This window comes from Equus asinus, chromosome 20 (assembly GCF_041296235.1).
Source record: "Equus asinus isolate D_3611 breed Donkey chromosome 20, EquAss-T2T_v2, whole genome shotgun sequence".
Lineage (NCBI taxonomy): Eukaryota > Metazoa > Chordata > Mammalia > Perissodactyla > Equidae > Equus > Equus asinus.
In genome coordinates this window covers 43,084,727-43,101,023 of record NC_091809.1, presented here as the reverse complement: position 1 = coordinate 43,101,023, position 16,297 = coordinate 43,084,727, and the positions used below count along the sequence as shown (strand labels likewise).

Genomic DNA, 16,297 nt, shown 5'->3' with positions numbered 1-16,297 from the left:
ACATGGTATTTGAAAAGATCCTTTTTAGTTCGATGTCAAAGAGTGTACTACCAATATTATCTTCCAGGAGTTTTATAGTTTCAGGACATATCTTCAAGTCTTTGATCCATTTTGAGTTTATTTTTGTGTATGGTGTGAGATAGTGGTCTACCTTCATTCTTTTGCATGTGGGCTGTCCAGTTTTCCCAACACCATTTATTGAAGAGACTATCTTTTCTTCATTGTATGTTCTTGGCACCTTTGTTGAAGATTAGCTGTCCATAGATATGTGGTTTTATTTCTGGGCTTTCAGTTCTGTTCCACTGATCGGTTTTTGTACCAGTACCATGCTGTTTTGGTCACTATGGCTTTGTAGTACATTTTGAAGTCAGGGATTGTGATGCCTCCAGCTTTGTTCTTTTTTCTCAGGATTGCCTTAGGAATTCGGGGTCTTTGATTGCCCCATGTGAATTTTAGTATTCTTTGCTCTACTTCTGTGAAGAATGTCATTGGGATTCTGATAAGGATTGCATTGAATCAGTAGATTGCTTTGGGTAGTATGGACATTTTAACTATATTTATTCTTCCTATCCATGAGCAAGGAATCTCTTTCTATCTCTTTAAGTCATTATCAGTTTCTCTCAGTAATGTCTTATAGTTTTCATTTTATAAGTCCTTCACCTCCTTGGTTAAATTTATTCCTAGGTACTTTATTCTTTTAGTTGCTATTGCAAATGGAGTTATATTCTTGAGTTCTCTTTTTGTAAGTTCATTATTGGAGTATAGAAAAGCAACTGACTTTTTAAGTTGATTCTGTACCCTGCAACTTTACTGTAGTTGTTAATTATTTCTATTAGTTTTCCAACGGATTTTTGGAGGTTTTCTATATATAAGATCATGTCATCTGCAAACAGCAAGAGTTTCACTTCTTCACTCCCTATTTGGATTCCTTTTATTCCCTTCTCTTGCCTAATTTCTCTGGCCAAAACCTCCAGTACTATGTTGAATAAGAGTGGTGATAGTGGGCATCCTTGTCTTGTTCCTGTTCTCAGGGGGATGGTGCTCAGTTTTTGCCCATTGGGTATGATGTTGACTGTGGGTTTGTCATATATGGCCTTTATTATGTTGAGGTAATTTCCTTCTATCCCCATTTTGTTAAGAGATTTTTATCATAAATGGCTGTTGGATCTTATCAAATGCTTTCTCTGCATCTATTGAGATGATCATGTGGTTTTTATTCCTCAATTTGTTGATGTAGTGTATCACGTTGATGGATTTGTGGATGTTGAACCATCCCTGTGTCCATGGTATGAATCCCACTAGATCGTGATGTATGATCCTTTTGATGTATTGCTGAATTTGGGTTGCCAATTTTGTTGAGAATTTTTGCATCCATGTTCATCAGTGATATTGGCCTGTAGTTCTCCTTTTTTGTGCTGTCCCATGTCAGGCTTTGGTTTCAGAGTGATATTGGCCTTGTAGAATGTGTTAGGAAGTGTTCCATCATCCCTAATTTCTTGGAATAGCTTGAAAAGGATAGGTATTAAATCCTCTCTGAAAGTTTGGTAAAATTCCCCAGGAAAGCCATCTGGTCCTGGGATTTTATTCTTTTGGATGCTTTTTATTACAGTAATCAAATGGTCTCAATCTCTTTGGAAAGATGAGTTCAATCTCTTGATTGAAAAGAGATTGAAAGATGGTTCAGTCTCTTTCCTTGTGATTGGTCTATTCAGATTGTCTGTTTCTTCTTGATTCAGCTTTGGGAGGTTGTAAGAGTCTAAGAATTTATCCATTTCTTCTAGGTTATCCATTTTGTTGGCATATAGTTTTTCGTAGTATTCTCTTATAATCTGTTGTATTTCTGTGGAGTCTGTTGTTATTTCTCCTCTTTCATTTCTGATTTTGTTTGAGCTTTCTTTCTTTTTTTCTTTGCAAGTCTGGCTAGGGGTCTGTCAACTTTATTTATCTCCTCAAAGAACCAGCTCTTTGTTTCATTGATCCTTTCTACTGCCTTTTTTGTTTCAATAGCATTTATTTCTGCTCTGATTTTTGTTATTTCTCTCCTTCTGCTAACTTTGGGCTTTGTTTGTTGTTCTTTTTCTAATTCAGTTAGATGTAATTTGAGATTGCTTATTTGGGATTTTTCTTGTTTGTTAAGGTGTGCCTGTATTACGATGAATTTCCTTCTTAATACTGCTTTTGCTGAATCCCATATGAGTTGGTATGGTATGTTATCATTTTCATTTGTCTCCGGATATTTTTGGTTTCTCCTTTAACTTCTTCAATGATCCATTGCTTGTTCAATAGCATATTGTTTAGTCTCCACATTTTTATCCCTTTCTCAGCTTTTGTCTTGTAATTAATTTCTAGCTTTATAGCATTATGATCGAAGAAGATGCTTGTTATTATTTCAATTTTTTAAAATTTATAGAGGCTTGCCTTGTTTTGCAACATATGGTCTATCCTTGAGAATGTTCCATACACACTTGAGCAGAATGTGTATTCTCTGGTTTTTGGATGGAGTGTTTTATATATGTTTATTAAGTCCAACTGGTTTAGCTTTTTATTTAATTCCACTGTTTCCTTGTTGATTTTCTGTCTGGACGATCTGTCCAATGAAGCGAGTGGGGTGTTGAGGTCTCCTAATATTATTGTGTTATTTTTAATATCTTCTTTTAGGTTTGTTAATAGTTGCTTTATGAACTTTGGTGCTCCTGTGTTGGGTACCTAGATATTTATAAGGATTATTTCTTCTTGATGGCATGTCCCTTTGATCATTATATACTGCCCCTCTTTGTCTCTCTTTACCTGCCTTATCTTGAAGTCTACTTTGTCTGATACAAATATTGCAACACCTGCTTTCTTTTGTTTGACATTAGCTTGGAGTATCCTCTTCCACCCCTTGACGCTGAGCCTGTGTTTGTCATTGGAGCTGAGATGTGTTTCCTGGAGGCAGCAAATTGTTGGATCGTGTTCTTTAATCCATCTTGTCACTCTGTGTCTTTTCATTGGAGAGTTCAATCCATTTACAGTAACAGTGATTATTGGTGGATGAGGCTTAATGCTGTCACTATATCACTCATTTTCTGGTTTTCCAGCATTTCCTTTGTTTCTCGTCCTGTGTGTTTTGGTCTACCCATTGAATTATGTAGTTTTTTATGATATGTTTCTTTGTTGTTTTTTATTTATTTATTTGTTGTGTCTCTGTTCTGCTTTTTAGTTTAGTGGCTACCCTGAAGTTTGTATTCAGAATCTCATGTATAAGATAGTCTATTTTCTGATGGCCTCATTTCCTTAGTCTACACTGATTCAGTCCCTCCTCCTCCCCTCCTAAGTTATTTTTCTCATATCTTATTCCAACTTGGGTTGTGAGTTTGTGGTTAAAGTGTCATGATTGTCATTGTTTTTGGTGTTTTCCTTCCCTTTAGCCTAATGCTATAGTTGAATATTTGCTATCCTATTCTGATTCTGTCTACTTATTTATCTCTTTACTCTATGTTTTGTCACTCCTTTCTTCCTTTTTTCTTTTTTTCAGGTATGAGGGCCTTCTTGAGGATTTCTTGTAGGAGAGGTCTCATGGCTATGAAGTCCCTTAGCTTTTGTTTGTCTGGGAAAGATTTAATTTCTTCCTCATATCTGAATTATATTTTTGCTGGATAGAGTATTCTTGGCTGAAGATTTTTATCTTTTAAAGTTTTGAATATGTCCTTCCATTCTCTCCTGGCTTGTAAAGTTTCTGCAGGGAGATCTGCTGAAAGTCTGATAGGGGTTCCTTTGTAGGTTATTTTCTTCTGCCTTGCTGCCCTGGGTATTCTTTCTTTGCCCTTCATTTTTGCCAGTTTTACTACTATATGCCTTGCAGTAGGTCTTTTTACATTGACAAATCTAGGAGATCTGGAAGCTTCCTCCACACATATTTCCCCTCTCATTTCCTAGATTTGGGAAGTTCTCTGCTATTATTTCTTTGAACACACTTTCTGCTCCATTCTCCTTCTCTTCATCTTCTTGAATACCTATAATTCTTATGTTGCATGTCCTCACTGAGCAGGATATTTCTCAGAGACTTTCTTCATTTCTTTTTAGTCTTAGTTCTCTCTCCTCCTCTGTCTGGAGCGTTTCAACATGTCTATCTTCGATCATGCTGATTTGCTCCTCTATGATGTCCACACAAGCTTTCAGGGAATCTGTATTTTGTTTTATCTCTTCCATTGTGTCTTTCATCTCTAATATTTCTGATTGGTTCTTCTTTATAGTTTCAATGTCTTTTGTGAAGTAGTTCCTGAACTCGTTGAATTGTTTCTCTATATTCTCTTTTACCTCGTTGAGTTTTTTCATGATAGCTATTTTGAATTCATTGTCATTTAGTTTACATATTTCTGTGTCCTCAGGACTGAGTTCTGGGTGCTTGTCATTTTCTCTCTGGTCTGGAGATTTGATATAGTGCCTGATGTTGGAGAGTTGGGTCTTTCTCATTCTGATATTATTCGCTTGCAGTTACAGCCTATCACCACTGGGTGGGGGTCAAGAGCTGCATATTCTGAGCCCTCCGCCTTCAGCTGAGATGGTGCGATGTGGTTTGGGGGAGAGGTGCTTTCTCCTCCGTGCAGTCCAGGGTTTCTCAATCAGCTCTCAGTATCTGGTCTCCTGGGCTTGATGAGGTCACCCCACATGAAAGCTTTTGCACCCTTAGAGGGCTTCCCTCTAGGCTGCACCAGCCCTAGGGAGTCCTGGGTGATCCCGCGGATGCACAACTCCTCCCCCACTCCTTCCCTCATGGAACCTTCTGTGGCAGCGACTGCAGTCTTTAGGGGAGGGAGCAAAGATCTCTCTTACCCCATTCTAGCTCCTCCAAGGGGGACTCCAGCCTCTCCATCCTCTGCCATGTGACTGCATGTCTCTCTGAGGTTTTTGTGCTGTTGGGGTATTTTCTCTTGGAATATGGTTGCTCCTTTTTGTTGTATGTTGGAGGGGAGAGAGTCCTGGGCAAGTTCACTCTACCGTTATGCTGACATCACCCCCGTTGATTTCTCTTTCTGCTATTTTGTCATTAGTGTATAGAAATGCAGCTGATTTTTGTATGTTGATTTTGTACTCTGCAACTTACTGTATTTGTTAATTATTTCTAATAGTATTTTTGGTGGATGCTTTGGGGTTTTCTATATATAGAATCATATCATCCACAAATAGTGACAGTTTTACTTCTTTCTTTCCAATTTGGATCTCTTTTATTTTTCTTGCCTAATTGCTCTGGTTAGGACGTCCAATACTATGTCAAAAAAAAGGTGGTAAGAGTGGAAATCCTTGTCTTGTTCCTGTTCTTAGAGGGGTAGCTTTCAGTTTTTCACTGTTGCGTATGTTGGCTGTGGGATTGTCATATATGGCCTTTGTTATGTTGAGACACTTTCCTTCTATGCCAATTTTATTGAGAGTTTTGATCATAAACGGATGCTGAATTTTGTCCAGTGCCTTCTCTCTGTCTGAGATGATCATGTGATTTTTATTTTTCATTTTGTTAATGTGTTGTATCACATTGGTTGATTTGCAGATGTTGAACCATGCCTGCATCCCTGCATAATCCAAGTTGATTGTGGTGTTCAGTCCTTTTAATGCATTGTTGTATTTGATTTGCTAATATTTTGTAGAGGATTTTTGCATCTGTGTTCATTAGTGATATTGACCTATAATTTTCATTTTTGGTATTGTCTTTGTCCTGTTTTGGTATCAGGGCAATGTTGGCCTCATAAAGTGTGTTATGAAGTATCTGTCCTCTTCAGTTTTTTGGAATCATTTGAGAAGGAAAGGTGTTAAATCTTCCATCAATGTTTGGTAGAATTCACCAGAGAAGCCATCCTTCCTGGCCTTTTGGGTTTGGGAGGTTTTATTACTGTTTCAATTTGTTTACTCGTTTTTGGTCTTTTCAGATTCTCTATTTCTTCTTGATTCAGTTTTAGGATGTTGTATGATTCTAAGAATTTATCCATTTCTTCTAGGTTATCCAATTTGTTGGCATATAGCTTTTCACAGTATTCTCTTATAATCCTTTGTATTTCTGTGGTATCTGTTGTAATTTCTCCTCTTTCATATCTGATGTCATTTATTTGAGGCTTCTCTCTTTTTTTCACAGTGAATCTCACTAAGGGTTTGTCAATTTTGTTTATCTTTTCTAAGAACCAGCTTTTAGTTTCATTGAGTCTTTCTATTGTCTTTTTAGTCTGTATTTTATTTATTTTTGCTCTGATTTTTATGATTTTCTTCCTTCTATTGACTTTGGACTTTGTTCTTCTTTTTCTAGTTCTTTTAGGTATAGTCTTAGATTTTGTAGTTCAGATTTTTCTTGTTTCTTAAAGTAGGCCTGTTTTGCTATCTACTTTCCTCTTAGTATGGCCTTTGCTGCATCCCATAACTTTTGGTATGTTGTGTTTTCATTTTTATTTGTCTCCAGGTATTTTTTTTGATTTCTCCTTTGATTTCTTTATTGAGCCAATAGTTGTTCAGAAGCATATTGTTTAGTCTCTACGTATTTGTGAATTTTTCAGCTTTCTTCTTGCATTTCATTTCTAGTTTCATACTATGTGGTCAGAAGAGATGCTTGAGGGGCTGTCCCCATGGCTGAGTGGTTAAGTTCATGCGCTCTGCTGTGGCGACCTGGGGTTTTGCTGGTTTGGTTCTGGGGCATGGACATGACACCGCTCATTAGGCCATGTTGAGATGGCATCCCACATACCACAACTAGAAAGACCCAAAACTAAAAATATACAACTATCTGCTTGGGGGATTTGTGGAGAAAAAGCAGAAAAATAAAAAGAAGATTGGCAAGAGTTGTTAGCTCAGGTGCCAACCTTTAAAAAACAAAAAAAAGAAGAGATGCTTGATATGATTTCCATCTCCTTAAATTTTTGAGGATTTTTTTCTTTCCCAACATATGGCTTATCTTTGAAAGCCTTCTATGTACACTTAAGAAGAATGTGTATTCTGCTGTTTTTGGATGGAATGTCCTATATATCTATCAAGTCCATCTGGTCTAGTGTTTCATTTAAGGCCACTGTTTCCTTGTTGACTTTCTGTCTGGATGATCTATCCATTGATGTAAGTGGGATGTTAAAGTCCCCTACTATTATTGCATGGCTGTCAATTTCTCCCTTTAGGGCTGTTAATATTTCTTTATATAATTTCTTGCTCCTATCTTAGCTGCATATATATTAATAAGTTTTATGTCTTCTTGGTGGAATGTCTCTTTTATCATCATATAATGTCCATCTTTGTCTCTTGTTATCTTTTTTGCTTGAAATCTATTTTGTCTGATGTAAGTATGGCTATACCTGCTTTCTTTTGGTTGCCATTTGTTTGGAGTATCATCTTCCATCCCTTCACTCTGAGCCTATGTTTGTCTTTAGAGCTGAGATAGCTTTCCTGGTGCCAGCATATTGTTGGGTCTTGTTTTTTAATCCATATAACTACTCTGTGTCTTTTGATTGGAGAATTCAACCCACTTACAGTGATTTATTTAGAGTGACTATTGGTATATGACAGCTTACTACTGCCATTTTATCTTTTGTTTTCTGGTTGTTCTATATTTCTGTTGTTTCTTTTCCCTTATATTTTTGTCTGCCATTTCAATTTGGTGGTTTTCTGTGATTTTTTTCCTTATTCTCCCCAAAGCCCCCCAGTACACAGTTGTACATCTTAGTTGTAGGTCCTTCTAGTTGTGGCATGTGGGATGCCACTGAAGCATAACTTCATAAGTGGTGCTAGGTCAGCACCCAGGACCTGAACTGGCAAAACCCTGGTCTGCCAAAGCAGAGCATGTGAACTTAACCACTCAGCCATGGGGCTAGCCCCTGTGATGTTTTTCTCAGTATCCTATTGAATTTTGATTTGTCTCTGCTCTGATTTTTTTGTTTTGTGGTTACCATGAGGTTTGTATGAAAGATTTCATAGATGAGGTAGTCTTTTCTCTACTGTTAGCTTTTTATCTCCATACAGGTTCCTTTTCCTCTCCCCTCTCTATGTTTTTGTTGTCACAAATTATCCTTTTTGTGTTGTGAATTTGTTACCAAATTGAAGTGGTTATAGTTACTTTTGATGCTTTCTTTTCCTTTAGCCTTTATGTTATAATTGTTTACTAACCTACTCTGATATAGAATTGTAGTTTTCTGATTTTGTCTGTCTATTCATCACCTTCCTCAAAGCTCTGTAAACCTTTGCCTTTTTGTTTCAGGTAGGAGGACTCCTTTCAACGTTTCTTGTAAGGCAGGTCTTGTGGCAATGAATTCCCTCAGGTTTTGTTTGTTTGGGAAAGTCTTTATTTCTCCTTCATATCTGAAGGATAAATTTGCTGGATAGAGTATTCTTGGCTGATAGTTTTTGTCTTTCAATATTTTGAATATATCATCCACTCTCTCTTAGCCTGTGATGTTTCTGCTAAGAAATCTGCTGGTAGCCTGATAGGGTTTTGTTTGCAAGTTTTCTTCTCTCTTGCTGCTCTTTATAACCTTTGTTATCAACTTTTGACAGTTTTAATTTAATATGCTTTTGAGAAGGTCTTTTGCATTGAGATAATTAGGAGTTTTATTAGCTTCATGTACTTGTATATCTAGTTCATTTCCCAGCTTTGGGAAATTCTTAGCTATTATTTATTTGAATAATTTCTCTGCTCCTTTCTCCCTCTTTTCTCCCTCTGGGATACCCATTATCTTTATGTTGCATTTCCTAATTGAGTCAGGTACTTCTTGTAGAATTTCTTCATTTTTAAAAAATATTAGTTCTCTCTCCTCTTCCACCTGAATGATTTCTAAATTTCTATCTTCAAGCTCACTAATTCTCTGTTCCATATGGTCTGCTCTATTTCCAATGCTACTTTATTTTTAATCTCATTAACTGTGTTCTTCATCTCTAGAATATCTGTTTGGTTTTTTTCTTTTTTAGAGTTTCACTCTCTTTGGTGAAGTACATCTTCTGTTCATTAACTTTATTCCTGAGCTCATTGGACTGTCTTTCTGAATTTTCTCATAACTCATTGAGTTTCTTCATGACAGCTATTTTGAATTCTCTGTCAGTTAGATTGTACTCTTCTGTGACTTCAAGTTTGATTTCTGGAGAGTTGTCATTTTCTTTGTTTTGCCACGTTGTTGTATTCTTCTGGTGCTCAATGAGTTGATCCTCTGCTGGTGCATTTGTGGTAGTGAACACCTTTTTTAAAACTTTTTATTAAGATTATGATGGTTTACAACCTTGTGAAATTTCAGTTGTACATTATTGTCAGTCATGTTGCAGGTGCACTACTTCACCCTCTGTGCCCACCCCCCCACACCCCCTTTCCCCTGGTAACCACCAATCCGTTCTCTTTGTCTACATGAGTAAACACCTTTCTTACTTGGGTAAGGCTTTGGTTATTTTGATTCTGAGCTACTTCTGGTTGTATTTGAGAGCCTGCACTTTTCACCCTCCACTGCCTCTGTCAGAGGTGTTGTCAGTTCCCTCCTTGTGCTGCTTGTGCTGCTGAGGTTGCTGGTGCTTTGCTACCTACTGTGTCTTTTCAGTCTCAGGTTTCACCTCTGGGGTCACTAGGCTGTGAACACTTTTGCTGCTTCTGGGGTTACCTGGCTCTTGTGATCCCCCATTGGCTCTCTGTGGACTCTCCATGGGCTCAGGTGATGCTGTCCTATGCACTACCTCCACTTCTTCTCCCCAGTTGTCTGGGATATTGGCAGCACTTCTGCCAGGGGCACTGAGTTCATGAATGTCACAGTCACTGCCAGCGGCCCAGGCTGTTATATACAGCCTTTACTGAGGTAGAGCTGGTGTTGGGGGGGGGCTGGCACCAGGGGCTGGGTCGTGAGTTCTGCTGTGGTTCCTGAAACCTTAGGTCACAGGTGCCATCTGCCACTGCTGGGGGAGGGGTAGGGGCTAAGTCAAGACTGTCATTGCTTCTCCTGCAGCCTCTGGTCGCTGGTGCATGCTGGTTTGCTTTTTGAAACCTCAGGTCAGGACATCACTGCCCTTGCTGCTGGTATCTGCATTGTGGATGCAGCTGTTGCTGCTGGAAAGACCAAGGTCAGAGTCATCACTGCCTGAGGAGGGGTTAGGGGCTGGTTCACCGGCACTGCTGGGCTTCCTGGAGCCTCAGGTTGTGAGCATCACCCACCACCACCAGAGAGGGGGGTACTTTTTATTTTAATATTGTTCTTTGCTATTGTAGTTGCTTGTCTTTTTATATCAATTTTAGCATCAGCTTATTTACATCTACTAAGTATCCTTCTGGGATTTTGATAAGAATTGCTTTAAACCTATTGATCAATTTGGGGAAAATTGATACCTTTATTATGTTGAGTCTTCTAATCTCTGAACACAGGGATTTCCTTTTATTTAAATTTTCTTTGACTTCTTTCATTAGCATTTTGTAGTTTTCAACATTGAGATTCTGTATATGATTTATTGGATTTATGACTAAGTATTCCATTTTGAATGTGATTGTAATTGATATGATCTTTGAAATTTTATTTTCCAGTTTTTCATTTCTAGCATTTAGAAATATGATTGAATTTGTGTGTTGAACTTTTGCTTTGTGACTTATTAAAAACTTCTCATTAGTTCCATGAGTCTTTTTGTAGATTATTGGGGTTTTCTAGGTAGAAAATCATGTCATCTGAAAATAGAGACAATTTTATTTCTTCCATTCTGATCTGTGTGCATTTCATTTACTTTTCCTGTCTTATTGTATTGGCTAAAATGCCAAGTACTATATTGACTAGAAATTATGAAAGCAGACCTCCTTATCTTATAGCCGATCTCACAGGGAAAGCATTCAGTTTTTCACCGTCAAGTATGATGTTACTCCAGGTTGATGTCAGATCTTTATCAGGTTGGGGAAGTTTCATTCTATTCCTACTTTTCTGAGAGTTTTTATTATGAATTGATATTGAAATTTGTCAAAGGCTTTTTTCTGCACCAACTGGTTTGATCATATAATTTTTCTTCTTTATAAACATATGATGGATTGCACTGACTGATTATCAAATCTTGTATTCCTGGAATAAACTCCTCTGAGTCATGGAGTACTATTATTTTTATATATTTCTGAATTTGAATTGCTAACATTTTGGTGAAGTTTTTTTTACATCTCTATTAGAGGGATATTGGTCTGTAGTTTTCCTTTTTATAAATTATGAATTCAAGTTCTTTAAAATTATAGGACTATACAGATTATCTATTTTATCTTGGGTGAGTTTGATAGTTTGTGATTTTTGAGGAATCAGGCAAGTTTATCTAAATTGTCAAATTTATTTGTAATATTTTATTATCTTTTTAAACTTTATGGAATCTGTAGTGGTATCCCCTCTTTTATTCCCAAGATTAGTAATTTTTTTTAATTTTTTAGTTTTGCTGGAGGTTTACAGTTTTACTGATTATTTTTCAAAATATCAATTTTAGATTTGATTGATTTTATCTATTATTATTTTGTTTTAACTTTTGTTGATTTCTGCCCTTATCTTTATTATTTCCTTCTTTCCTCTTGTTTGGGTCTACTTTTTTTTTCTATTTTTTTGATGTGGATTTTCAGAATATTAACTTGATACTTTTTTTCTTTTGCAGTATAAGCATTTAGTGCTATGAGTTTTCATTTCAGGACTGCTTTAGCTGTTTTACACATATTTAAATATGCCATATTTTCATTTTAATTCAGTTAAATATAGTTTAAAATTTGTTTGGAGATTTCCTGTTTAAGCCATGGATTATTTGGAAATATGTTGTTTAATTTCCAAGTGGTTGAGTTTTCTTGTTGTATTTCTTTTATCGACTTCTAGTTTGATTGCATGGTGGTAATAGAATATAGTTTGCATTATTTCAGTTCTTTAAAATTCGTTAATGTTTATTTTATGACTTAAGATATGATCTATGATATAGATATATGATCTGTATGATATATAGATCATATCATGGTTAATGGTTAATTTTTATATGTCAACTTGACTGGATCATGGGTTGTCCAGATATTTAGTTAAGCATTATTTCTGGACATGTCTGTGAGAACGTTTCTGTATGAAATTAGCATTTGAATTGATGGAGTCAGTAAATTGGTTTGCATTCGCCAGTGTGGGTGGGCATCACTCAGTCCATTGAGGGCCTGAATAGAACAAAAGGTGGTAGAAGGAAGAATTTGATCCTTCCTGCCTGATTGCTTGAGTTGAGACATTGACCTTCTCCTGCCCTTGGCACTCCTGGTTATCAGGCCTTCAGACTTAGACTGAATTATACCACCAGTTTTTATGGATCTCCAGCTTGCAGACAGCAGATCATGGCACTTCTCAGACTCCATAATTGCATAATTAAGTGAGCTAATTCTTTATAATATACCTGTAGTATATATATACACATATATACTATAATACTATACATATTGTATATATAGTCTATTGATTGTTTCTACAGAGAACTCTAACCAATACATCTGTATTCTTGAATGTCCCATCAACACTGGAAAAGAATGTGTATTTTGTTGTTGGAGTAGTGATTGTAAAGGTCAATTTGATCTCATTAGTTGAAGGTATTTTTCAGTTCTTCTATATCCATTCTGACATTTTGTCTAGTGGTTCTCTCAATTACTACAAGAGAGGTTCTGACGTCTCCAACTGTATTTATGGATTTTTCTATTTCTCTGTTCAGTTCTGTTAGTTTTTGCTTCAGGCATTTTGCAGCTCTATATTTTGATGCATGTACATTTAAGATTATGTCTTATTAGTGAATTAACCTTTTAATCATTATGTAATGTCTGTATTTGTCTCTGGTAGTTTTCTTTATTCTGAAGTTTATTTTGTCTGATAGTAATGTAGCCTTTTCAGCTTTCTTTTGATTTATGTTTGCATAGTGTTTTCCTCATCATTTAATCTTTAATCTACTGCTATAATTATATTTGAAGTGAGTTTCTTATAGATAGCATATGGTTGAATCATGGGTCCCCCCTCCTTTTTTCCCCACTTTAATCCATTCTGTCAATCTCTGTCTTTTAAATGACATCTTTAGAACATTCACTTTTAATGGATTTACTGATATGTTATGTTTTAAATCTACCACTTAACTTTTTGATTTATGTTTGTTCCTTCTGTTTTTCATGCCTGTTTCTTTTCTCCTGTCTTTATGTGGGATACTTGAGCTGTTTTATAATTCCATTTTGATTTGTCTATAGGTTTATTATTTTTTAGAGTATCTCTTTCTATAGTTATTTTAATGGTTGCTTCAGAGACTATAACATAAAAACGTACCTATTTTGCAGTCAGCTAGTGTAGAAATTAATAAAAGAAACCTTGAGTACATAGGAGTAGAGAAGGCCTGTAGGGGGAGCTCTCATGCTCCATTGCCCGTCAATTATACGAAACAGGAAGAGACAGACATTTGTATCCAAAGTAGTAAATCTACTTTACTACCAAAGGAAGAATTCTCTCCTCACCTAGCAACAGCCTAGCCAATGAGAAATGCTACAGATCAGTCAATGAGAAGCTGTTGCCACCCTGAATTGTTATTTCCTCCCAATGCACTTTCGTTTACAACAGCCTCTTACTTCCTACTTTTTCTCTAAAAAAGTAGCTCCCCTCCTTTCTTTTCCAGATTTGCCTATGGTTTACCATAGCATGCACTTCCCAAATTTCAATTTTTTTTGCCTATTCCCAAATAAACACATTTTGAGATAAAATAACAGACAACTTTGCTTCTTAAGTTGACACTAGTATTAACATTTTACCACTTCAAGTAGAATTTTAAATATCTTATCACATTAGGTTGGCTTCCCCTCTTGCCTGTATGATATAGTTGTTTTAAACGTTACATTGAAAACTATATCAGATAATATTATAATTTTTCCTTTAACTATCAAATGCAATTTTAAAAACTCTAGAGGAGAACAATAGTATATTATGTTTATCCATATATTTGCTCTTGGCATTGCCTTTTAATAAATTCCTAATGCTTATGGTTTCCTTTTATTATTATTTCCTTTCTGTCTGAAGAATTCCCTTAGCCATCTTTTAGAGTAGGTCTGCTGACAAAGAATTCTCTTTGCTTTTCTTCATCTGAGAATGCTTTTATTTTGCCTTCATTCCTGAGGGATATTTTCACTGGATATAGAATTCTGGGGTGACAGGTTCTTTTCATTCAGGACTTAAAAAATGTTGTGCCACTTCCTTATGGCCTCTGTGACTTCTGATGAGAATTCTGTTGTCATTCAAATTACTTTTCTCATATAGGTAGTGCATAATTTCTGTGTCTGCTTTCAAGATTATTTTCCTTGACTTTAGCTTTCAAATGTTTAATTATGATGTGTCTTCACATGGTGTTTGGGAGTTTATTTTGTTTGGGGTTCACTCAGCCTCTTGAATCTACAGGTTTCTTTTGCCAAATTTGGGAAGTCTTGGGTTACATATCTTCAAGTATTTTTTCAGTCCCACTTTCTTTCCCCTCTCTTTCTGTAACTCTAATGACAGAAATGTTATAGTCCACATATGCCCCATCCCTCCCAAAAACCCAAATACTCAGACAATCTACAAGTGAGTTCAAGGAAGAGATAATCATTTGTTTTATACAATGTACAAGGTCAGATATTTTTCCAAGTCGTATTATGAGGGAAATGTAACCTTGATTCCAAAATCCAGGTAAAGGCAGTACCAAAAATGAAAATTATAGGCCCATTTTATTTATGAACCCAGAGGCAGAGATGTAAGCTGTAAGCCACTGAAATAAACAATTTATTAAAAAATAATGCATAAATGTCATGTAGATTTTTTACCTTCAAAGAAAGGACCAAAAATCACATGATTATCTCAGTAGATTCAGGAAAAAACATATGATCAGATTCAAAATCTATTTATAATTAAAATCTGTCACATACAAGGAGTTAAAAGGAATGTCCTTAACATGATAAAAGATATAAAAAAATACATCAAACATCATATTCAACAGGAAAACTTTAGATGCATAGGAATAAAACAAGGATGTCCATGATCGCTGTTATTGCTCAACACAGTACTGGAGGCCTTGGACAAGATAATAAAAATGAAAAAGAAGTAAAAGGTATAAAGTTAGGGAGAGAAAAGATAAAATTGTTATTATTCAGGGATGATAAGATTATCTACAAAGGAAATATTACCCATCAGGCTATTGGTACTAATAAGAGAGTTCCATAAAAAATGATAATGTTCTTCTACATAAGTGCTAAGCAATTACAAAAAATAGAAAATAAAATACCATTCAAAATATCACAAAAGCCTATGAAGTACCTGGGAATTAATGAAACTCTAGGGCATTATATGGGAAATTTGAAAACTCAAAAGAATATAAATGAAGAGCTACACTATGTTTGTGGATGGAATGAGTTAATATTGTTAATATTTCTCCTTCAAATTTATTTTATTTTCAGCAAAATTAAAATTAACTAAATGTCCAGTAAGATATTTTTGAAAAAATAAAAGAAAAATAAAGCCACCGTTAATATTTAAAATAAGGGTTCATGAATGAATGAGCTCAGGACTAAGTAAATTTTCATAAAAAAGAGCAAAAAGACAAGACTATTATATGACCAATAAGATATGAGGACATCCTATAAAGGATAGGAATTAAAAACAAAACGATGTACTGGTACAGGAATAGATGAAACAGGACATGTAGTTTAAGTATAGAGCATGCATATGGAAACGATATATTATGGAGGTGGCAACAAAACCAGTGGAGAAAGGATTGATTATAAAATGTATGGTTCAGGTAAAACTATCTCACTCTGTGCAGAAGAGTAAAGTTTGATTTTTACCTAATGCCATTTATAAAGGTGATCGGCAGATGAATTAAAACCTAAATGTAAAAGATGAAACTTAGTAAAGCTAATAAAAAGAAAAAACTCAGACTCATATAGACTATTTTTGTGACTTTGGAGTTAGGAAGCTTTCTTAAATAAGACCACAAAAGCATACAACAATTGGTGGAAAATTGGTAGATTTGAGTAAAACCACTTTGCAGAACTGTTTGTCAGTTTCTTATAAAGTTAAACACATGAATAACCCAGCAATTCCACTCCTAGGTATTTACCCTAATTAAATTAAAACATATGTACACACAAATACTTGTACATAAATGTTCTCAGTGCTTTAGTTATAAAAGCCCCAAATTGGAAACAACTCCAACACTGATTAGCGGGAGAATGGATAAACACACTGATACACACATCTTAGACATAGCTCCAAAACCTTACACTGGGTAAAATAAACAATATAAAAAGGTACATACGGTATGATTCCATGTATATGAATTTCTAGAACACACTAAATCAATCTACAGT

The 16,297-nt window shown here is 35.6% G+C and overlaps 1 long non-coding RNA gene across 1 annotated transcript in view; it reads left to right on the top strand.

Annotated features, from left to right (window-relative positions):
- Positions 1–16,297, top strand: part of LOC139041211 (uncharacterized) — a 129,438-nt gene that overhangs the window by 39,813 nt on the left and 73,328 nt on the right. The gene's annotated exons all lie outside the window — the stretch shown is intronic.